We start from the raw sequence: 25,895 nt of genomic DNA on the forward strand, positions 1-25,895 counted from the left end.
TGGGACATTTCGGTTACTGGCCAGACTCTCTAACCAATAGGATGTTTGACGCCAGACCCATTCATTTTCATACGCCACGGTGAAATTCGTTTACATAAACCAAGAAAAACGCAATAAAACAGGATCTGTGAGTGAAATGGGTCATGATTCTTCCCCCTACATTTTGTTGTACCATGCCCTCCCGAAACTTGTCTCTACTAGCAAGTGGAAGGAATTGAGTTTGTCGGTGGACTGGGCAGTTCCATGCTCTTTTTTTAACTTTTTATTTGTATTTATTTTTACTTCAGAGTCCATCTTGCTCAAGGTTATTAAATAAATAAATAAATAACACATTTTGGGATTAGATAGATGGAGTGCACTTGGAATGCCCACTGAGAGTAGTGAGAAATAATGTCAGAGAGACTAATTTTGGTGACACTTTTGCTCGACAGCCCTTTCAGGTAAAGGTTGCATGAGAAATGGGACGAAGGGAATACACAATGACCTAAGCTGTTAGTAATGGCCCTGGGACCAGTGGTGCCCTTTGTGTACTCAGTAACATAACTCAAGGTGCATTTTAAAGAGGCCATGGTTGTTATGTTATGGTGCATACTTGGTAAACAAGAGAAGGGCAGTGTGCTGTTGGGGTGGTGGAAGCACCTCCTGCACCTTGTCTGAAACTAGGCTACACATAACGACCAACCCTACAGAATAAACATGGAAAAAGATTGGGGAGAACATATTTCTCTTGAGGTCTATGCCACAATACACATGCCAACGAGAGAGGTTTTTCATTATTTCCTGTTTAAAACGCTGGGACTAGATAAACCACTTGCAATTAGAATGCTGGCCACACGCAGGTGCATAGCAGCCTTGTCAATCAACCTCCTAAAAGCCTCATCGAGGTGCCTACATCCCATGGCTGAGACAAGTGTTTGCTAAAAGCCCCTAGGTGATGCGTCACTGTGCTACTCATGCCAGGCTGTACACTACACTGAATGTACTCTAGCTAATTACATTAAACCCTCTTAATCGGAAATCCAATTCAGGGATGTCATGATGCATTCAAGGCTGCCTCCATCCCTGCCTGTCTGTTACAGATCTGTGGGTGGACAGGGAATGAAGAGCCATTGTATCAAATCAAATTGTATTTATCACACGCGCCGAATACAACTGGTGTAGACTTGACAGTAAAATGCTTGCTTACGAACCTTTTCCAACGATGCAGAGTAAAAAAATTGAAATAAAAGTAAATAACGAGGAATAAAATACACAAGAATGAAGCTATATATAGGGAGTACCAGTACCAGATCAATGTGAAGAGGTACGAGGTATTTGAGGCAGATATGTACATGAAGGCGGGTAAAAGAGTAAAATAAAGAACAGAGTAGTAGCAGCAAATTATGAGTGTAAAAGAGTGTGAGTTTGTGGTGTCGGTATGCGTGTGTGCGTATGCAGTGTATGTGAACGTGTGAGGGAGTGACACTTTAGTGTGTGTGTATATATAAAGTGTAGTGAGTGTGCTTAGGGTCAGTGCAGATTGTTTGGGTACCATTAATTGACTATTTAGCAGTCTGGCAATTTAGGGCTCTTATGGCTTGGGGGTAGAAGCTGTCTCGGAGCCTGTTGGTCCGAGAGCCGATGCTCCAGTACTGTTTGCCGGACGGTAGTAGAGTGAACAGTCTATGGCTTGAGTGGCTGGAGTCTTTGGCAATTTTTCAGGCCTTCCTCTGACACCACCTGATTATAGAGCTCCTGGATGGCAGGGTGCTCAGCCCTAGTGATCTACTGGGCTGTCCACACCACCTCTGTATTACTTTGCAGTCAAGGGCAGTATAATTGCCATACCAAGTGGTGATTCAACCAGTCAAGATGCTCTCGATGGTGCAGCTGTAGAAGTTTTTGAGGATCTGATGGCCCATGCCAAGTCTTTTCAGCCTCCTGTGAGGGTAGAGGTGCTGCCGTGCCCTTTTTAAGACTGTGCAGGTGTGTGTGGACCCTGTTAAGTCCTTAGTGATATGGACGCCAAGGAACTTGAAGCTCCCTGGTCTAACTCACCTAATCAATGGCTGGCAACCATCCTCTTAGAAAATGTTTGTCTAGCACTTGTTGGAAATAAATAAACCGATGGTCTATAGACTGTGAATATCTCCAGCCTAGTAATATCCACTTTTCTGAAGACCTGTGAGTGCTTTAGTTTTTCAAATATACTGTTACACGGAACCCAAACCTGCTGCGCATGTGCCATCGTGCATACATTTATTTTGTCCCCCCACACCAAACGCGATCACGACACGCAGGATAAAATATCAAAACTCTGAACCAATTACATTAATTTGGGGACAGGTCGAAAAGCATTAAACATGTATGGCAATTTAGCTAGCTAGCTTGCACATGCTAGCAAAGTTGTCCTATTTAGCTAGCTTGCTGTTGCTAGCTAACTTGTCCTGGGATATAAACGTTGAGTTGTTATTTTACCTAAAATGCACAAGGTCCTCTACTCCGACAATTAATCCACACATAAAACGGTCAACTGAATCATTTTTAGTCATCTCTCTTCCTTCCAGGCTTTTTCATCTTTGAATGTATATGGTGATTGGTATCTAAACTTTCATAGTATTACCACGACGACCGGCAAAACAGTTCGTCTTTCAATCATCCACGTGGGTATAACCAATGAGGAGATGGCACGTGGGTACCTGCTTCTATAAACCAATGAGGAGATGGGAGAGGCAGGACTTGCAGCGCGTCTGCGTCAGAAATAGGAATGACTTCTATTTTAGACCAACGCAGACGCACGTTGGCGCAATAATTGAATAACATGGATTTCAAAATATAATTTGCAACACTCGTGCACGCAACGTGTCCGGTCTGGTCAGCGTGTTAGCATTGCCTCTGTGTATATATGAGCTATACGGAAGTATGGACATGTAGCCTATGCTTACCCCCAAGTGGCCCAGTGGGAGATTTTCTATTGTTTGTGACATTTGATTTAGCGCATGTAATGAAAATGACAATACGTTTAGGGCACGTGTCAAACACTTTCCATGGAGGGTTTTATGCTCCTCCCTTGTACTTGATTGATGAATTAAGGCCACTAATTAGTAAGGAAATCCCCTTACCTGGTTGTCTAGGTCTTAATTGATGACCAAAAACCCGCAGACACTCGGCCCTCTGTCAAATGAGTTTGACCCCCCCTGGTTTAGGAGCATCTGTGACATTACCACACTTATTCAGACATTGGTTCAATAAAGTTGTTTCACTAAAGACGGTTGGACTGTGTTGTGTGCAGCTTGCTCGGATTATTTTCATGGTGGAAAGTAACTGATCTTTAGGCCTAGGCCCACATCTGTGCATGTTCAACTTTCATGTTGAACTACTTCACCTGCAAAATTTGGTTGTTGTTACAACTGATGTAGAAATTTGACATGGTGTAATATTATTTCCAGGTTGTTGTTGTTACACTGACGTCTGTTAATAGCACAGACACAGCATAGGTTGTTGCCCTTTGCACAATGCATGCAACTGTCAGCATTGGTGATGGTGTGTTGTGTTTGTGCAGCATTTTTGCCATTCTTCCTATGGAATGGAGTACATGTTGAGACTTGTGGTGTTTTCGAAGCCAGGCAGGAGCACAGCTTTGCTCTGCAGAAATGTCTGCTCTTCCTGAACATTTGAATTGAACAGACACTGAGCCCTTCATGTTCAGAAGCCCCACATGTGCTTTGTGTTACTCTGAATCAGAAAGAGAAATGGATGGAATGACACTGGATAGCATTCCCCACAGCTATCCTAGTGAGAGACAGGGAGCCCAAGGCGTCAACATTACCTGCTCAGCATCAATACTAACCTTTCAGACTGAACAGCAGCAGACTGACGCCTGATAAGGCTTTCTTGTTTACAAGGGTTGGGTTCAATGACATGCCACTGCCAGTCAATGCCAGAACATGTGGTATTCAGTTGACAAGTTGAGTATCAATTCACTTCCTGAATTGACTTCCATTTATATAGAATTTACCTCTGTTATTGTTATTTGCTTATATGGCCTTTTGACCGCCACTGTGCAAACCTCTCTACAATAGCCTAGGCCCTATCACATGTTCTATGTGTCAATGGATGTGTTTTAATCCAGTGGCTCAAGATCAACAAAGAAGTAGAAGTGGTGAAGCACTATGTCATACATCAACTTCAAGCTATGCCTTTACAAATAGTGTACTGTACACTTACTGCAGCGTACTGCCCGCATCTCACTCTGGCCCCATGATCCGTCTCCATCCTGGAGGTCCACAGGAAGAGCTCCTCTCTGGCACTTCCTGTCCCAGGTTGTCCAAACAACCCCAGCTGCTGGTACTGGGCTGGAGGCCGGGGTAAACGGAGTCCATGGCAGGCCAGAGAGAGAGCCTGGCCTGCCCATTGTGGGGAAATTAACAGAGGAATGCGTGGAGCAGCACTGACTGAACTGACACTCAGAGTTTAGCCAGATGAAGGGTTGTGTGTTGTCTCCTAAATTCACAGCCAGCTCCTTTGTCCCATTGACACAGCACAGAGAAGATCGCTTTTCATATTTATCAGGCCCCAAGGAACAGTGTCCAAATGGAAAAAGAGAGCTTTTACAAAATACCTTTTTAAATGCATTCCCATTTTCTCCAAATTGACTATTTTAATAGTACTGTAGGTCCTCAGTCAGTCAAGAAAGTTGAATAGACTTTGGCTATTTTGTAGCTAGATACTGTGGCTGTCGGGATTAGGTTGTTCAAGTAGGCCAACTGAAATGTAAGCTTGCATTGAGCTTCTGTCACCATTTGTGAAATGTCATTGTGGGGAAGTGGTCAAGGGACAGGACCTGTTGCCAGAGGAGGTTTTAGGAAGTTTGAATTAAGTTCTTGCCCTGAGTGACCCAGAGTGTAGGTTACATACACACAGAGGCCCCTAAGTTCTGCAGGTTTGTTGGTCTTGTTTTGCTAAAATATGCATAAAAAAACACATTTGAAGAAATATGTAGCGTAGACAGAGTTTACAGAGTACAGACGGATCCACAGAGGAAGGTACTGGGAGGAAAGATGTGTGTGCCAGCCAGGCTCAGCTCTTCTGCTCAAATCCGAGTGGTGATTATAATAAGCTCCACGCTGCAATTGTGCAACAATGGTCACAGAAAGTGAATTGTGCTTCTACTCAAATCTTCTTGCATGTAGGGTTTCTGGTCGGTCCCTGCGTAGTTGGACCACCCTTGTGAAAATGTAACTTGCTAGCTACCAGCTCGAGACCAAATAGCCAATGCCTTGTTAGTACATTCTTTTTTTAGCTTAGTCCAGGGGTTTTCAAACTTTTCTTGCCCAGGGACACCCGCCCCGGCAACCCAGGGACCCCTCATGTTAGCCAAAAAAGAAATGTCTTATCAGGTGAATAATAATGGCAAGTAGAAGTAATGCATTTTTAAATGAATAGATTTGATAGAAAGTTTCATTATTTTAACTTCCCCCCCAGTTCTTTGAATGAGGAAGTGTAAACTAACATACCTTTCTAGCTAATCGGCTATCTTGGCCACGGAGAGAATTTTGCTGTTGTAATGCATGTTTTCTGCAAATCTATAAATGTTTCCACTGAGCTGAGAGGACATTTTGGCAGATTTGAATCAAATTTCCAGTAATTCTACATAGTTTGCTATGGAACTGAGAGCCAATCTAGCAGTTTTAAAGCTAACTTCCTGAAATTCTATGTGTTTTGCCATGACTAATGCTGTGTTCCTCTGCGCAAACATTATAACATCAATAGGGATGTGCCTTGGATCCGTAAAAAAAAAAAAAAAATTCTCTGAGTGTCTAGCTTTTGTTTTATTGTTAGATCTCAAAGATGGTATTATTAAAAAAAAAAATATATATATATATATATATATATATATATATATAAAGTTCAATATATTTTCTGTGTGCTTTCTATCTGGTTTTGGTCATTTAAGTTGACACTGAAACTGTTTTTCCATCCCGAAAATGAACATTTAGACGCCCGGCCCGCCTAAGAATTTTCTATAAAGAAAAATAACCTGTAATTAGCTCCAAAGACTGTAATTTCCACCATATTAAAGGGATGGTTTGATATTTTGGCAATGAAGCCATTTATCTACTTCCCCAGAGGTGGATGAACAGGAACAGCTAGCATGCTAACTGTTCCTGTAGACTTCGAGTAATTGTGCTAACTCTATTTAGCATTGGCTTTTGAACCTACCTCCAACTTCCTTCATACTGGATGCAGAGACATAATACAATTTTTATGTTGTAGCTTGCGATATTCATTAAAAAATATTTTTCAAACAAAAAATCCCTTATATATAAAAAAATGTCCCCGTTTGTTTATCAACAACAGAAGTGGTTGTAATGGAACGATGCACATATTTAATGAAACAAAGCCATTTGGTTTTTCTCTTATGTATGCATGTTCTGTCCTTCGTTTAGCATGACTGGTTTGTCCACTTTGTGCAATTTGAATGTTCATATCTGTCCGTGGCAGGGAAACAGAGCAAAGGGTGTCGTGATAAGTAATCACTCAGTCATTTCAGCCACTCAACAGACCATGGTGTCTCCACAGACCATAGAGCTCTCTGCAGGAATCACTTATGCATTCCTAGAATCTGTCTGTGGTTTAATGTTAACAGCGATGTGAAACTACCCACCCAGGCATGTGGTGAACCAGGAAGAGAATGCTAATTAAATGGTAGTTCAGTAGAATGCCTGGAACCCAGGTAATGTCTCCAGTAGCTAAGAGCTAAGTTAGAAGTTTGGTAAACAGCATGCAGTGAGTGTCACATTCAGGGGATGGAAGGGTGATCTCTGAACTTCTTTCTGGTTCCATCCAGGAGAGAGAAGTGGTAGCTGTGAAATCTAACACCCATGTGTTGGCATTCCTAAAGTATTTGAATTTGGGATGACAGTCTGAATGTGAGGCCATGTAAGATTTACAATCAACATGTTTGTCTTGTCAGAGAAAGCAGTAGGCTAATAGACGTAGGTGGCGGGCCTCCTTTACCCATGATGAATTCCACAGATGTGGGGGTGAAAACAGAGCGAATCTTCTGTGAAGAGGCCTCTCTTGGCCCTGCCATGTGACAGTGGCAGATTATCATTGCTGTAAACTATGAAAATAAATAGTTATACGCTCCAGCTCGCACTCTCTTGCTTATATATATATATATATATATATATATATATATATATAGTACCAGTCGAAAGTTTGGACACCTACTCATTCAAGGGTTTTTCTTTTCTTTTTACTTTTTTCTACATTGTAGAATAATAGTGAAGACAAACTACAAAATAACATATGGAATCATGTAGTAACCAAAAAAGTGTTAAAGAAATCAAAATATATTTGAGATTCTTCAAGGTAGCCACCCTTTGCCTTGATGACAGCTTTGCACACTCTTAGCATTCTCAACCAGCTTCACCAGGAATGCTTTCCCAACCGTCTTGAAGGAGTTCCCACATATGCTGAGCACTTGTTGGCTGCTTTTCCTTCACTCTGTGGTCCAACTCATCCCAAACCATCTCAGTTGGGTTGAGGTCGGGTGATTGTGGAGGCCAGGTCATCTGATGCAGCACTCCATCACTCTCCTTCTTGGTCAAATAGCCCTTACACAGCCTGGAGGTGTGTTGGGTTGTTATTCCTGTTGAAAAACAAATTATAGTCCCACTTAGCGCAAACCAGATGGGATCACTGCAGAATGCTTTGGTAGCCATGCTAGTTAATTGTGCCTTGATGTCTACACTATTATTCTACAATGTAGAAAAGAGTAAAATAAAGAAAAACCCTGTAATGTATAGGTGTGTCCAAACTTTTGACTGGTACTGTGTGTGTGTTTTTATATATATATATATATATATATCACACACACACACACAGTCAGCACCTCTACACCAAATAATTTTCTCTGGGTGTGCACCATCTCATGCTTTATACATGACTATTGCTGCCACTACACATCTATAAATACAGTTGAAGTCGGAAGTTTACATACACTTTGGTTGGAGTCATTAAAATGCGTTTTTCAACCACTCCAAAAAATGTGTTAACAAACTAGAGTTTTGTCAAGTGGGTTAGGACATCTACTTTGTGCATGACACAAGTCATTTTTCCAACAGTTGTTTACAGATAGATTATTTCACTTATAAATTCACTGTATCACAATTCCAGTGGGTCAGAAGTTTACATACACTAAGTTGGCTGCTTTTAAACAGTTTGGAAAATGTGGATGTATTTCAAGGCCTACCTACAAACTCAGTGCCTCTTTGCTTGACATCATGTGAAAATCAAAAGAAATCAGCCAATACCTCAGAAAAAAAATTGTAGACCTCCACAAGTCTGGTTCATCCTTAGGGCAATTTCCAAACACCTGAAGGTACTACGTTCATCTGTACAAACAATAGTACGCAAGTATAAACACCATGGGACCACGCAGGCGTCATACCGCTCAGGAAGGAGATGCGTTCTGTGTCCTAGAGATTAATGTACTTTGGTGCGAAAAGTGCAAATCAATCCCAGAACAACAACAAAGGACCTTGTGAAGATGCTGGAGGAAACGGGTACAAAATAATCTATATCCACATAACCTGAAAGGTCGCTAAGCAAGGAAGAAATCACTGCTCCAAAACCGGCATAAAAAAGCCAGACTACTGTTTGCAGCTGCACATGGGGACAAAGATCGTACTTTTTGGAGGAATGTCCTCTGGTTTGATGAAACAAAAATAGAACTGTTTGGCCATAATGACCACCGTTATGTTTGGAGGAAAAAGGGGGAGGCTTGCAAGCTGAAGAACACCATCCCAACCGTGAAGCACGGGGGTGGCAGCATCATGTTGTGGGGGTGCTTTGCTGCAGGAGGGACTGGTGCACTTCACAAAATAGATGGCATCATGAGGAAAGACAATTATGTGGATATATTGAAGCAACATCTCAAGACATCAGTCAGGAAGTTAAAGCTTTGTCTTCCAAATGGACAATGACCCAAAGCATAATTCCAAAGTTGTGGCAAAATGGCTTAAGGGCAACAAATTTAAGGTATTGGAATGGCCATCACAAAGTCTCAATCCCATAGAAAATGTGTGGGCAGAACTGAAAAAGTGTGTGTGAGCAAGGAGGCCTAGAAACCTGACTCTGTTACACCAGCTCTGTCAGGAAGAATGGGCCAAAATTCACCCAACTTATTGTGGGAAGATTGTGGAAGGCTACCTGAAACGTTTGACCCAAGTTAAACAATGAAAGGCAATTCTACCAAATACTAATTGAGTGTATGTAAACGTCTGACCCACTGGGAATGTGATGAAAGAAATAAAAGCTGAAATAAATAATTCTCTCTACTATTATTCTAACATTTCGCATTCTTAAAATAAAGTGGTGATCCTAAAACAGGGAATTTTTACTAGGATTAAATGTCAGGAATTGTGAAAAACAGAGTTTTTAAATGTATTTGGCTAAGGTGTATGTACACTTCCGACTTCAACTGTAGGTTGTTTTACTGCATAACTTTGATTGTGCTCACTGTTCATCTTTAAAAAAAAAACAAAAAAAAAATAGGACCGTATGTAAGAAACAGGCTAGCTTAAGTCCTTGCCTTAAAATGATCATCATTGTGGACTGGGGGCCTAAACAGAATAGAACCCTCCCCCAATTGGGTTATCAAATTAGATTTTGCGATTTGGCTGGGTAGTTTCCAGAAAGACAATTACACAAAACTTTTAAGTCTCAACTGTTCCAATGTTGTTTTCTCTGCCCAAAATGAGAAGGCAGAAATGGAAGCTAATCTTGACAGGAAAACTACAGTGCATTAGTTCCAGATAAGAACTTGGATCCTGACAGAAACCAGTGTTATTTATAGGTTCCCACTGCGGTTACTGTGTTAAAACAAACAGAAAAGGGACCCGCCTCTCGACTGCGCTTCTGGTATTTCACAAGAGAAACAGACACCTCTAATGAACTCTCCACTACAATGTGTTTGTTTGAATTACCCTTTTTCCACCCCTCACAGTGAATAACCTAAGTGGCACTGGAGGACAAAATGTGTGTCCTCCTAATATGAGAGACAGAGTTGTGTGTGGCGTGATGTGTGCATCAGTATTTGAAAAAGTCTGCTTATAACTAGTTCCAGAGACATACAGTAACACTTTCATCCAGGCATGTTTCTGAGCCCGGGCAACAAGGGAGCTCCTGCCCCAGAAGTTATGGTCTCCCTGGCCTGGTGTCCCTCCCTGCTGCTGTCAGCGGTCTCCTGCCCACCTGCTGGGACACCAGCCAACCCCCAGACTTCAAACATGTTTTACTTGAAGTCAGGAGCGAGAAATAATTGTCCTCAATAAAATGCACGCAGGCCACCAATTTAAGCCCTAGCTCGTTTTAACTTCTGCTTTGCTGACATTTTCTTGCTTTTCCAAGCTGTCTTATTTATTTTGTTTGAGGAAGTCTGTTTATATTATGAAATGTCAGTGCTAAAAATGGTTGGTCTTGAACAAACCAAGCTAATCTGTATTCTCCAGAGTCTATTTGCACTTCCCACTATCATATTGATGGATACACTGTTATTAGAGCAGGTTTCTTCAGTGTATGCTGGATGACAGTATGTTGACTGGTGGAAGACATTTATTTTTTATTTGCCACTTCCTGATCTGTTGGGAAATCATGTCCTCTTTCAATTAAATTCAAGGGCTTTATTGGCATGGGAAACATATGTTAACATTGCCAAAGGAAGTGAAGTAGATAATAAAAAAAAGTGAAATAAACAATACAAATTAACATTAAACATTACACTCACAGAAGTTCCAAAAGAATAAAGACATTGCAAATGTCATATGTCTATGTACAGTGTTGTAATGGTGTACAAATAGTTAAAGGGAAAATAAATTAACATAAATATGGGTTGTATTTGCAATGGTGTTTGTTCTTCACAGGTTGCCCTTTTCTTCGGGCAACAGGTCACAAATCTTGCTGCTGTGATGGCACACTGGTATTTCATCCAATAGATATGGGAGTTTATCAAAATTGGGTTTGTTTTCAAATTCTTTGGATCTGTGTAATCTGAGGGAAATATGTGTCTTTAATATGGTCATACATTTGGCAGGAGGTTAGGAAGTGCAGCTCAGTTTCTACCTCTTTCTCTCTACACCTCTTTTTCTCTCTCCCCACACCTCTCTGTGCATACAACATACATCGTATGTGGTGTCTGTGGCCAACATCTAGCAGAGCAGGGAGGAAATGCAGAGATACACGAGGAGAAACCTTGGGTCCTTGGCATCACTGGGAATTGCTGCTGCCTGGTTCGTCGGGGTGGATTGTAGCTGAAACGAAACAGCAGCTTGCTATTTGAAATAAAATGCATGCCGGTAGAGGATATAGCAGGGGTCTCCAACAGGTTGATCGCCACCCACCTATCAGTAGCTCATCAAACAATTCTGAAAATGCATGCAATTTTCACGTTCTACCGCAAACTATCATAAACAAGTATCAGACACCGCAAGCTCCCAGCTACTATATAATCAACTCAACATATTTTTTTTTACCTTTATTTAACTAGGCAAGTCAGTTAAGAACAAATTCTTATTTTCAATGACGGTCTAGCAACAGTGGGTTAACTGCCTTGTTCAGGGGTAGAATGACAGATTTTTACCTTGTCGGCTCGGGGATTCGATCTTGCAACCTTTTGGTTACTAGTCCAACGCTCTAACCACTAGGCTACCTGCCACCCCAATGTCAAAGTAGGCTTACTGTATATAATTTGTATAAATTATTATTATTATTATTATTATTTTTTGCTTTGCCATGAAATGAGCAGCAGCAGTACAGAACCATCGCTAGACCGGCACATTAGATGCCACATTCATCACTCGCTAGATGCACAACTAAAGGGAAATTACACTCAAAAACCAATTTGTTCTACACTTTAAAAAAGATAATGTCTTTTGATGTGATTTAAGCAATGATATGGACTCAGAACATCCAATTGAGTTGTTTCTCTATGCACAATTGTAATTTTGAGAGTGAAAAACAAAAAATCTAAAACCAGGAAAAATAAAACTGAGAACATAATGTGGGAAAATATAAAACAGTATTGGGGGGATCAGATTTTATAGGGCCCCTTTAGAGTTGTTTCTTAACCATTATTTGAGCAGGTACAGTGCATTCAGAAACTATTCAGACCCCTTAAGTTTTTCCCACATTTTGTTACGTTACAGCCTTATTCTTAAATGAATTGTTTTCCTTGTCAATCTACACACAATACCTCATAATGACAAAGTGAAAACAGGTTTTTAAAAATGTAAGCAAATTTATAAAAGAAAATTAAATATTTACATAAGTATTCAGACCCTCTGCTATGAGACTCAAAATTGAACTCAGGTGCATCCTGTTTCCATTGATCATCCTTGAGATGTTTCTACAACTTGATTGGACTCCACCTGTGGTAAATTCAATTGATTGAACATGATTCGGAAAGGCACACACCTGTCTATATAAGGTCACACAGTTGACCGTTCATGTCAGAGCAAAAACCAAGCCATGAGGTTGAAGGAATTGTCTGTAGAGCTCCGAGACAGGATTGTGTCTAGGGACGGATGCTGGGACGGGTACCAAAACATTTCTGCAGCATTTAAGGTGTTTTTCAGTGGCATTGATTGGGAGACTAATCAGGATCTAGGGAAAGATGAACGGAGCAAAGTACAGAGAGATTCTTGATGAAAATCTGCTACAGAGCACTCAGGTCCTCCGACTGGGGTGAAGGTTCACCTTCCAACAGGACAACGACCCTAAGCACACAGCCAAGACAACACAGGAGTGGCTTTGGGACAAGTCTCTGAATGTCCTTGAGTGGCCCAGCCAGAGCCCGGACTTGAACCCGATCGAACATCTCTGGAGAGACCTGAAAATACCTCGGCAGCGACGTTCCCCAGCCAGCCTGACGGAGCTTGAGAGGATCTGCAGAGAAGAATGGGAGAAACTCCCCAAATACAGGTGTGCCAAGCTTGTAGCGTCATACCCAAGAAGACTCGAGGCTGTAATCCCTGCCAAAGGTGCTTCAACAAAGTACTGAGTAAAGGGTCTGAATGCTTATGTAAATGTTTTTGTTTACATTTTTGCAAACTTTTAAAAAAAAAACTTTTTTTGCTTGTCATTATTGTTTTAGATTTGATGAGGAAAAACAAATGTAATACATTTTAGAATAAGGCTGTGACGTAACACACTAGAAAAAGTCAAGGGGTCTGAACTTCCCAAATGCACTGTAAATTGACGGAAAACAATGCACTACTTTCTATTTTACACTAAAGACTCGGGAAAGGGTTGCAGGGGAGAAAAGTCGAATGTGCCTTTTTTGAAAGCTAGAGAGAAATGAATAGCTCGCGACACTTTATTAGTAGCACGCATTCTAGAAAAGGTTGGATACCCCTGGGATATAGCATGGAGGGTGAGATTGGCAGGGCTGTGTAGTTACTGCCATGGCTTCTGTTGGGAAATCAGTGTGGGTAAACGCCAGCCTGTATGAGGGACATGCTGAAATAATTATTTTCTCACACCATCTGATCCTCCTCATCTTTCAAATTCTGTATCTTTCTTTTCCATCTCTTTGGCACCAGTGTGTCTTCTTTTGGCCCATTAACATGCTCTGCTGTCAGAGCGGCGTGTGGCGTAAGCAGTTTATCCTCACCTCCTGCTGCATCACAGATGCTGTGTGAAACAAACGCTCACTGAGAGCTGTTCACGTGCCATGAAGACTCAATCATGCTACACAGCCATACACACAGGCTGAAATGGTCAAAATATTCTGAATTAACAACTAGCTAAAGCTGTCAACTAACTATGATTGCTAATGAGCTAAACCTGACAGGCTGCCTCTGTCCATAACTATTGTATGCAGGGATTTTGCTTCTACTCCCTATCGACTGTAAGGTGTTGGTTACCATTTCTAGGCCATCTTGTCAAAATAAAATAAAAATCTTTTAAAAAAAAAATCTAATTGTGAGAGATTTTAGGACTGCTTGTTAAGTCAGAGCTTTGTAAGCTCTTACTCTGGATGTTTTTTTTTCTGTATGCAATATTGTGGTAAAGAAATGTGTGCTTTCCAGGATAAAATTGTATGTTCAATCTATAAGGACCAATGACCACCAATATGTGAAGTTCATAGGAGCATGTCAAATGAAAGCTAATAGTCTCTATATTTTTGAGAAATTAAGGCATATTTAAAATGATCTACCATTTTTGCTCCTACAAATTTGGAATAAGCAAACACTTATTTTTTTTGTCACACAGATGGAATAAATGTCTTTAGAAAACATCTACCAGAGAAGGTATTACGGTATTACAAATACAGTGAGGGAAAAAAGTATTTTATCCCCTGCTGATTTTGTATGTTTGCCCACTGACAAAGAAATGATCAGTCTATAATTTTAATGGTAGGTTTATTTGAACAGTGAGAGACAGAATAACACAAAAATCCAGAAAAACGCATGTCAAAAATGTTATAAATTGATTTGCATTTTAATGAGGGAAATAAGTATTTGACCACCTCTCAATCAGAAAGATTTCTGGCTCCCAGGTGTCTTTTATACAGGTAACGAGCTGAGATTAGGAGCACACTCTTAAAGGGACACCTGTCCACAGAAGCAATCAATCATATTCCAAACTCTCCACCATGGCCAAGACCAAAGAGCTCTCCAAGGATATCAGGGACAAGATTGTAGACCTACACAAGGCTGGAATGGGCTACAAGACCATTGCCAAGCAGCTTGGTGAGAAGGTGACAACAGTTGGTGCGATTATTCACAAATGGAAGAAACACAAAAGAACTGTCAATCTCCCTCGGCCTGGGGCTCCATGCAAGATCTCACCTTGTGGAGTTGCAATGATCATGAGAACGGTGAGGAATCAGCCCAGAACTACACGGGAGGATCTTGTCAATAATCTCAAGGCAGCTGGGACCATAGTCACCAAGAAAACAATTGGTAACACACTACGCCGTGAAGGACTGAAATCCTGCAGCGCCCGCAAGGTCCCCCTGCTCAAGAAAGCACATATACATGCCTGTCTGAAGTTTGCGAATGAACATCTGAATGATTCAGAGGACAACTGGGTGAAAGTGTTGTGGTCAGATGAGACCAAAATGGAGCTCTTTTGCATCAACTCAACTCGCCGTGTTTGGAGGAGGAGGAATGCTGCCTATGACCCCAAGAACACCATCTCCACCGTCAGACATGGAGGTGGAAACATTATGCTTTGGGGGTGTTTTTCTGCTAAGGGGACACGACAACTTCACCGCATCAAAGGGACGATGGACAGGGCCATGTACCGTCAAATCTTGGGTGAGAACCTCCTTCCCTCAGCCAGGGCATTGAAAATGGGTCGTGGATGGGTATTCCAGCATGACAATGACCCAAAACACATGGCCAAGGCAACAAAGGAGTGGCTCAAGAAGAAGCACATTAAGGTCGAGGAGTGGCCTAGCCAGTCTCCAGACCTTAATCCCATATAAAATCTGTGGAGGGAGCTGAAGGTTCGAGTTGCCAAACGTCAGCCTCGAAACCTTAATGACTTGGAGAAGATCTGCAAAGAGGAGTGGGACAAAATCCCTCCTGAGATGTTTGCAAACCTGGTGGCCAACTACAAGAAACGTCTGACCTCTGATTGCCAACAAGGGTTTTGCCACCAAGTACTAAGTCATGTTTTGCAGAGGGGTCAATACCTATTTCCCTCATTAAAATGCAAATCATTTTATAAAATTTGACATTCATTTTTCTGGATTTTTTTGTTATTCTGTCTTTGTCTATTCTGTTCAAATAAACCTACCATTAAAATTATAGATTGATCATTTCTTTGTCAGTGGGCAAACGTACAAAATCAGCAGGGGATCAAATACTTTTTTCCCTCACTGTACATAAAAACATACTTGGATGCAATGTTACCTCAATTGTTTTGGGGCACTGAGCGATTTCAGGTCTGCTGAGTGTAAACTTGAACATTGTAAAAATTCTGTGATAACTTCCGAAGAGTTTACCTTGAACACTGAGGCTGTACTTAAAGTTAGTTTTAAAAGTGGTCTAGTAGGCTACTCTGGCTATTTGATCATAATGTAGGCCTACAAGAGTGGCCTACTATAAAAAACAATGGAGCAAATGCATCCCATAACATTTTAACATGGAAATACAGTGACAAGAAAAAGTATGAACCCTTTGGAATTACCTGGATTTCTGCATAAATTGGTCATAAAATTTGACCTGATCTTCATCTAAGTCACAACACTAGACAAACACAGTCTGCTTAAACTAATAACACACACAATTATACGTTTTCATGTCTTTATTGAACACACCGTGTTAACATTCACAGTGTATGGTGGAAAAAGTATGTGATCCCTTGGATTTAATAACTGGTTTACCCTCCTTTGGCAGCAATAAACTCAACCAAATGTTTTTGGCAGTCAGATAGCCTTACATTCTCCTGCAAAATGTCTTGATAAACTTGAATTCATTTTTCCGTCGATGATAGCAAGCTGTCCAGTTCCTGAGGCTGCAAAGCGGCCCCAAACCATGACGCTCCCTCCACCATACTTTACAGTTGGAATGAGGTTTTGATGTTGGTGTGCTGTGCCTTTTTTCCTCCACACAGTGTTGTGTGTTTCTTCCAAACAACTCAACTGTAGTTTAATATGTCCACAGAATATTTTGCCAGGAGCGCTGTGGAACATCCAGGTGCTCTTTTGCAAACTTCAGACGTGCAGCAATGTTTTTTTTGGACAGCAGTGGCTTCTTCCGTTGTGAACACCATTCTTGTTTAGTGTTTTACGTATCGTAAAGTCGTCAACAGAGATGTTAGCATGTTCCAGAGATGTCTGTAAGTCTTTAGCTGACACTCTAAGATTCTTCTTAACCTCATTGAGTATTCTGCACTGTGCTCTTGTAGTTATCTTTGCTTTATCTTTGCTGGACGGCTAGGAGAGTAGCAACCATGCTGAACTTTCTCCATTTAAAGGCAATTTGTCTTACCGTGGACTGATGAACATCAAGGCTTTTAGAGATACTTTTGTTTAACCCTTTCCAGCTCTATGCAAGTCAACAATTCTTAATCTTAGGTCTTCTGAGATCTCTTTTGTTCGAGACATGGTTCACAACAGGCAATGCTTCATGTGAATAGCGAGCTAAAATTTTGTGTGTGTTTTTTATAGGGCAAGGCAGCTCTAACCAACATCTCCAATCTCGTCTCATTGATTGGACTCCAGGTTAGCTGACTCCTGACTCCAATTAGCTTTTGGAGAAGTCATTAGCCCAGGGGTTCACATACTTTTTCCAACCTACACTGTGACTGTTTACATGATGTGTCCAATATAGACAAGAAAAATACAATCATTTGTGTTATTAGTTAAGCACACTGCGTTTGTCTATTGTTGTGACTAAGATGAAGATCAGATCACATTTTGACAAATTTATGCAGAAATCCAGGTAATTCCAAAGGGTTCACATACTTTTTCTTGCCACTGTAGCTGTTCTATCATTCAGCCTACAGTAGCAGCCAATTTGTGGTTTTCAATGTAGGCCTACATTCCATGAGTCTTTTGAAAAAAAAACATGCAGGGCTTGACATTAACCTGTTTATCCACTTCTCCTTTAGAGAAGGACTCCCTAGTGGTGCAGTGGTCTAAGGCACTGCATCTCAGTGAAAGAGGCGTCACTACAGTCCCTGGTTTGAATCCAGGCTGTATCACATCCGGAGTTGATTGGGAGTCCCATAGGGCAGAGCACAATTGGCCCAGCGTCGTTTGGGTTTGGCTGGGGTAGGCCGTCATTGTAAATCAGTTTTGGGTGATTTCTGCGGCCAAAAATGCCTGATTTTTGCGGCAGCTTTACTGAAATTCTGCGATTTTTTTTATTTATTTATTTATTTATTTTTTATTTTATTATTATTATATATTTTTTTCACTTTAATTTCATATAAAGCAATAAGTCGTATGTGTTCAGTTTTAGGACGATTTTAAACAGAATACATAATACAAAAACAATTAAACATCTAAACATTCACTCACTCATACACACCTCACCTCTCCATCAGGCTTGTGGCTTTCTATCAATACGAGATGCACCTCCCCTATGCATCTCCCATTCCTACTCCCTCCCTCTCTCTCGCAACAAAAAACCCCAAATAGATTCAAAGCTGATCAATCGCTTTCAATTTGAGGGTTGATATTTCTTTCGCATAAATTGTCTTCAAAATACATGATTGTGATTTTTTTTTTCTTTTCTGAAAGGGACGTAAGGAAGATAAAGAACAGAAAACGTAGAAATAGAGTATTCTGGTTGATATGTACTTTTAAAAACAGTATTACCATTTCAAAAAAATCCAGAAAGATTGTGCTTTCGTGATCCGTATTAGGTTTTAGAGTTTAAAACGGCAAATCTGACAGACTGGGGAGAGCAGAGTGCCGACCACCCTACTAAAGCCAAGTTTAGCGGAGTAAAAGTTTGAGTAAAACGCCACTCACCTTGATTCTTTCAGCGCTTGCCACAGTCTTCCCTGCTCCCACTTCAGTCATGGTGATCTGCCGCTGCTGTGGGAACTGTTCTGACATTCTCATGTGCTTTGATGATTCTAAGTGACTGTTGAATGTCGACTTTCTCATGTTTCCAAAATCATTTGGAAATTGTTTAGCTGTTATTTTTGTTGGCAAATGAGTTCGATTTCTGTTCATTGTACTGCCTCTCGGCCATCAACAATCACACATCATCTTAGCACGTGAATACGTTGACAGGCCAGGGGGGAAAAACTTTTTTGACGTGTGGTTGGATTGGGTCATTTTGCACAGTAACAGTGCAGTAATTGGTCAAAATTACGAACCCGCTTTTGATTGAACCCTTTTATGCGCTAAAAGTGCAGGATTGGTCAAAATTGCGAGCTCTTGCATAATATGCGCTGATAGGTTGATTCTGCATTGAATTATGCTATCGCAGAATTGCGTAATCCTGGAGGGACTGTTAAATAGGAATTTGTTCTTAACTAACTTGCCTAGTTTAAAAAAAGGTTAAATAAAATAAAAAAGGTGACTGAAAATGTTGTTGTGGTGTTTGATGCAAGAAACTACTTCACAAAATAAAATGCATCATTATTCCCATACCATTATTGCAGAGAATTAGACAAGTCAAGCTACCCTCTGCCTACTGGCTACTTAGCTTAATCAAGTCTATCAAAATACAGCACCCTTTAAGACAAGAAAAGCTATTTACCTGATGCACTTTTTAAGGATGGCTAGAAATGCACATGTTAATAACTTGTGCTAATAACTTACTAACTAACTAGCAAAGGATATGAATAAATGTGCACAGGTCGGTACATGTAGCTCTCGCTTTGATCTGAAAACAAGCACATCTACTCATGACCACTCATGCTGTATACACAGTCCAGTTCAAAGGGAATGGCACTTATCAATATATGGCAATGGTATATTTGCATATAGGCCTACTGCAGCTCTGATTGGTTATGGCGAATTGGTCTGTGTAGAGTATGGGCCTGAGTCCTGCCTGTCAATGCAATAGAATCCTATTCCAATGCGTTTTGCCTAGAAAAAAAATATCTTGCATAGTTAGTTTTGCATGGTTTGTTTTGTTTCGGTATGTTGCATTGATTCGATCACAATACCAACAGTAAAGGGAAATGTTGATAGTGTTAATGGAGAAAACTGTAGAAAGTTGAGTGAAGTTCAAACTCTTGCTTCTCTGCTCGGGTTGATATTTCTTCTTCGTGGCAGTCCCGGGGCAGATGCGTACTTGCCCAGCTTAGAAACAACGTTGCTTATGTGCCTTCTGTAAGTTTAAGAAACATTGCCTTGTGCCTAACAATTCCGTTACTTTTGGTCATGTAGTGAGTTTGTTTTTAGTATGTGGACACCTGCTCGTCGAACATCTCATTCCAAAATCATGGGCATTAATATGGAGTTGGTCCCTCATTTGCTGCTATAACAGCCTCCACTCTTCTAGGTAGGCTTTCTACTAGATGTCGGAACATTGCTGCGGGGACTTGCTTCCATTCAGCTACGAGCATCAGTGAGGTTGGGTACTGATGTTGGGCGATTAGGCCTGGCTCACAATCGGCGTTCCAATTCATCCCAAAGGTGTTTGATGGGGTTGAGGTCAGGGCTCTGTGCAGGCAGTCAAGTTCTTCCGCACTGATCTCAACAAACCATTTCTGTATGGACCTCGCTTTGTGCATGTGGGCATTGTCATGCTGAAACAGGAAAGGGCCTTCCCCAAACTGTTGCCACGATGTTGTAAGCACAGAATTATCTAGAATGTCATTGTATGCTGTAGTGTTAAGCTTTCCCTTCCATGGAACTAAGTAGCACTGGTGCTCCCAAATTTTTAAAAAGTTAGGAGCACAACAACATTTAGGAGCACCAGGAAAGATTAATCTTTTTAAATGAATTTGTATATAGCCTATGAGTTCTAGGTACTTCTGAAGTATGTTGTACCCTAAACACGTGACCCTGTATAGGTGCTAAAGTCATCGATGGAACATAAGGTTTCTATATTCTATAAAAGCACTCTTACATTACATTTGATCCCTAAAAAAATAAACAATATGAATTTCAAACCTAAGATATGTAAAGTACTTTTGAGCGTTCAGGACGTTTGGCGTTCTGAAACAAAGGACTTTGACAATATTATTTTTATGCTAGTTGGCTGTACCTGCACCAAAACACCAGTATTTTTCCTTAATAGCTTGTTCTCCATCTATTTAAATAGGGAGCCAATTTGTTTAGGGTACTTTTATTTCCATGACTGATCAAAACTTTTTTTTCTTAAACTCTCATTTGTCTCTTTATGGGAAATATATTTCACAGCGCGGTTTAGATGGTACAATGATTCTGTACACTACGTGTGCTTGTTTTGTCTCAAACTGAAATTGGGCGAACTATTTTAATTTTGTTATCAGGAATAGCGATGGGTATCATTAAGACTTTAACGGTATTACTACTCTTACCGATGCTGCTTATCCATCCTGTACTTTAACGGTATTACTACTCTTACCGATGCTGCTTATCCATCCTGTACTTTAACGGTATTACTACTCTTACCGATGCTGCTTATCCATCCTGTACTTTAACGGTATTACTACTCTTACCGATGCTGCTTATCCATCCTGTACTTTAACGGTATTACTACTCTTACCGATGCTGCTTATCCTTCCTGTACTTTAACGGTATTACTACTCTTACCGATGCTGCTTATCCATCCTGTACTTTAACGGTATTACTACTCTTACCGATGCTGCTTATCCATCCTGTACTTTAACGGTATTACTACTCTTACCGATGCTGCTTATCCATCCTGTACTTTAACGGTATTACTACTCTTACCGATGCTGCTTATCCATCCTGTACTTTAACGGTATTACTACTCTTACCGATGCTGCTTATCCATCCTGTACTTTAACGGTATTACTACTCTTACCGATGCTGCTTATCCATCCTGTACTTTAACGGTATTACTACTCTTACCGATGCTGCTTATCCATCCTGTACTTTAACGGTATTACTACTCTTACCGATGCTGCTTATCCATCCTGTACTTTAACGGTATTACTACTCTTACCGATGCTGCTTATCCATCCTGTACTTTAACGGTATTACTACTCTTACCGATGCTGCTTATCCATCCTGTACTTTAACGGTATTACTACTCTTACCGATGCTGCTTATCCATCCTGTACTTTAACGGTATTACTACTCTTACCGATGCTGCTTATCCATCCTGTACTTTAACGGTATTACTACTCTTACCGATGCTGCTTATCCATCCTGTACTTTAACGGTATTACTACTCTTACCGATGCTGCTTATCCATCCTGTACTTTAACGGTATTACTACTCTTACCGATGCTGCTTATCCATCCTGTACTTTAACGGTATTACTACTCTTACCGATGCTGCTTATCCATCCTGTACTTTAACGGTATTACTACTCTTACCGATGCTGCTTATCCATCCTGTACTTTAACGGTATTACTACTCTTACCGATGCTGCTTATCCATCCTGTACTTTAACGGTATTCTTATCAGTTCTTTTATTTTTTATGAAACAAATTAAGAACAGAATTAACATTGCTTTATTTTCTGAAATGTAAAGTAAATAAAATAAACAATTTATTAACAGCAAAAGAAACAGCAATGTTTTGAACAAATCACTATTATAGACTCAAATGTTGTGGTGATGGAAATGTAAAACAAATGAAATAAACAATATTTTCCTGTAAAAGAAAAGACAGTGGTATAGAGCAACACAGGTGGGGCATGCAGGTAGGCTGCAAAAGGACTAACAGTTCTTAACTGTTCTTCTGGAGAAAGAGCAACATATTGGCCTTCTCTGGCAGAAGTCGGGACCTCTCCTGGCTTATTGTGCTCCCTGCAGTCGAAAATACCCTCTCGCTAGGGGTGGAGGAGGCTTGAGCACAGAGGTAGCTTGTTGCAATGTTTGTAAGGGGCAGAGTAGTTCTCTTTTCCCGCCACCACATCACAGGATCTTCAGCCATGGGGATGGGAGGCAGGCCTTTGTAGAGCTAGACCTCTAGGTCAACACGCTCGCTGAGGGTGAGGGACGAGGTGTCCTGTTGGCTCGTCAACCTCAACTCCCTGTTCTCCTCTGAGAACAGCTCCTCCAAGGCACTCCTTGTTTTGTACAATGGAGGGACTGTCTCCTCCATTTCTTCTCCTTCTCCTTCAGACTCCTCCTGTTGCTGGTGCTCTGTGTCTGTCTGCTCCGGCTCCTCTGACAGCCCTGGTGTTGCTCCTGTCACATTGGCCTCAACAGTTGCCACCTGGGACAGGCTGAGAAAGGCGTCACTCACCGGCCTCCTTTTAAATCTGGGGTCCATTGCTGTGGCCTCATGCAGGAAGGCTTGAAAGTCCTCATCCTGATAGCGCTCGGAGAGGTTCTCCACACCTTTGATGGTTGCCACAGATTTTGTATCTTCATGCTTCACAGTGAAGCAAGTGCTCTTCCAGTTTTTGGAGGATGGGTATGATCTGTCCACAGGTGGCATTATTTCCACATGACACACACACAGTGTGGCTGTATAGAGGATTCTCATGATCTGGACAAAGTCCTCGTCCTTCAGACGGCCGTCGTGGGTCCAAGGCTGCTGCTTGGATCGCTAGATACTGCTCCATGAATCTCTCATTAGAGTGAGTTCCATCTGGTCTTGACATCAAGGATGAGTGAGTGTTGCAGAAGGCCTGAAACAACAACAAAAAACAACATGCATTGAATTACTGCACACTTGAATATTGAATGAAATAGTTAAATGTGGGAATTTCAAAATTATACTTTAATAGATTGAACTGGCTGGTTTCTTACCAAGGAGCTGCTGCTTTTCCTTCAATACTGTTTTGGACATCGAGGATCTCTTCAACCACACGACCACTGCTCTGATTCAGGCTGCCCATTTATCAATGGAAGTCATTTTGTAGATCTTCTGCACTGCCAGATTCAATGTGTGTGCAAAGCATCCTATTTTTAGGATGTGTTGCCTCTTGATGGCAACATCCATATTGCCAGCATTATCAACAGTCACAGCTACAATCTTGCTTGGCTCTATCTCAAACTCTTCCAGAATGTCTGAGATCTCCTCTGCCACTACTTTGCCAGTTGTGATTTGTACACTGCCCTGGTGTGAAGGACCTTCTGTTTTACACTGCCCTGGTGTGAAGGACCTTCTGTTTTACACTGCCCTGGTGTGGAGGACCTTCTGTTGTGCACTGCCCTGGCTTGTGTAGTGCACTGTAACAGTGAGATAGTGGTCCTGACAGAGGCTGGTCCACCCGTCTGATGTGATGGCCAGCTTTGGCACGTCCTTCAGCTCAGTGATCACATTGACCTTTTCTACACCACACCAGGTAGGAATTTTTTATTTATTTTTTTATTTCACCTTTATTTAACCAGGTAGGCAAGTTGAGAACAAGTTCTCATTTACAATTGCGACCTGGCCAAGATAAAGCAAAGCAGTTCGACAACATACAAAAACACAGAGTTACACATGGAGTAAAACAACATACAATCAATGATGCAGTAGAAAAAAAAATAAGACTATATACAATGTGAGCAAATGATGTGAGATAATGGAGGTAAAGGCAAAAAAATGCCATGGTGGCAAAGTAAATAAAGTATGGCAAGAAAAAAACACTGGAATGGTAGATTTGTAGTTTGAAGAAAGTTAAAAGTTAAAATATAAATATAAATAATATGGTGCAAAGGAGCAAAATAAATAAAATAAATAAATACAGTAGGGGAAAAGGTAGTAGTTTGGGCTCAATTAAAGATGGGCTATGTACAGGTGCAGAGATCTGTGAGCTGCTCTGATAGCAGGTGCTTAAAGCTAGTGAGGGAGATAAGTGTTTCCAGTTTTAGAGATTTTTGTAGTTCGTTCCAATCATTGGCAGCTGAGAACTGGAAGGAGAGACGACCAAAGGAGGAGTTGGCTTTAGGGGTGACCAGAGAGATATACCTGCTGGAGCGCGTGCTACAGGTGGGTGCTGCTATGGTGACCAGTGAGCGGAGATAAGGGGGGACTTTACCTAGCAGGGTCTTGTAGATGACCTGGAGCCAATGTGTTTGGCGACGATGATGAAGTGAAGGCCAGCCAACGAGAGCATACAGGTCGCAGTGGTGGGTTGTATATGGGGCTTTGGTGACAAAACGGATGGCACTGTGATAGACTGCATCCAGCTTGTTGAGTAGGGTATTGGAGGCTATTTTGTAAATGACATCGCCGAAGTCGAGGATTGGTAGGATGGTCAGTTTTACGAGGGTATGTTTGGCAGCATGAGTGAAGGATGCTTTGTTGCGAAATAGGAAGCCAATTCTAGATTTCACTTTAGATTGGAGATGATTGATGTGAGTCTGGAAGGAGAGTTTACAGTCTAACCAGACACCTAGGTATTTGTAGTTGTCCACAAATTCTAAGTTAGAACCGTCCAGAGAAGTGATGCTGGATGGGCGGGCAGGTGCAGGCAGCGATCGGTTGAAGAGCATACATTTAGTTTTACTTGTGTTTAGGAGCAGTTGGAGACCACGGAAGGAGAGTTGAATGGCATTGAAGCTCGTCTGGAGGGTTGTTAACACAGTGTCCAAAGAAGGGCCAGAAGTATACAGAATGGTGTCGTCTGCGTAGAGGTGGATCAGAGATTCACCAGCAGCAAGAGCGACATCATTTATGTATACAGAGAAAAGAGTTGGCCCAAGAATTGAACCCTGTGGTACCCCCATAGAGACTGCCAGAGGTCCAGACAGTAGGCCCTCCGATTTGACACACTGAACTCTGTCAGAGAAGTAGTTGGTGAACCAGGCGACGCAATCGTTTGAGAAACCAAGGCTACTAAGTCTGCCGATGAGGATGTGGTGATTAACAGAGTCAAAAGCTTTGGCCAGGTCAATGAATACGGCAGCACAGTAATGTTTCTTATCGATGGCGGTTACGATGTCGTTTAGGACCTTGAGCGTGGCTGAGGTGCACCCATGACCAGCTCTGAAACCAGATTACATAGCGGAGAGGGTGCGGTGGGATTCAAAATAGTCGGTAATCTGTTTGTTGACTTGGCTTTCGAAGACCTTAGAAAGGCAGGGTAGGATGGATATAGGTCTGTAGCAACTTGGGTCAAGAGTGTCACCTCCTTTGAAGAGGGGGATGACAGCAGCTGCTTTCCAATCTATGGGAATCTCAGACGACACGAAAGAGAGGTTGAACAGGCTAGTAATAGGGGTTGCAATAATTTCGGCAGATAATTTTAGAAAGAAAGGGTCCAGATTGTCAAGCCCAGCTGATTTGTAGGGGTCCAGATTTTGCAGCTCTTTCAGAACATCAGCTGAATGGATTTGGGAGAAGGAGAAATGGGGAGGCTTGGGCGAGTAGCT

General features: G+C 41.4%; 1 protein-coding gene across 8 annotated transcripts in view; it reads left to right on the forward strand.

The window, feature by feature from the left end:
• The window catches only part of LOC115168138 (ankyrin repeat and SAM domain-containing protein 1A), a 119,024-nt gene that overhangs the window by 1,260 nt on the left and 91,869 nt on the right, over window positions 1–25,895 (forward strand). The gene's annotated exons all lie outside the window — the stretch shown is intronic.

The sequence above is a fragment of the Salmo trutta genome, chromosome 30 (genome assembly GCF_901001165.1).
Source record: "Salmo trutta chromosome 30, fSalTru1.1, whole genome shotgun sequence".
Classification (NCBI taxonomy): domain Eukaryota; kingdom Metazoa; phylum Chordata; class Actinopteri; order Salmoniformes; family Salmonidae; genus Salmo; species Salmo trutta.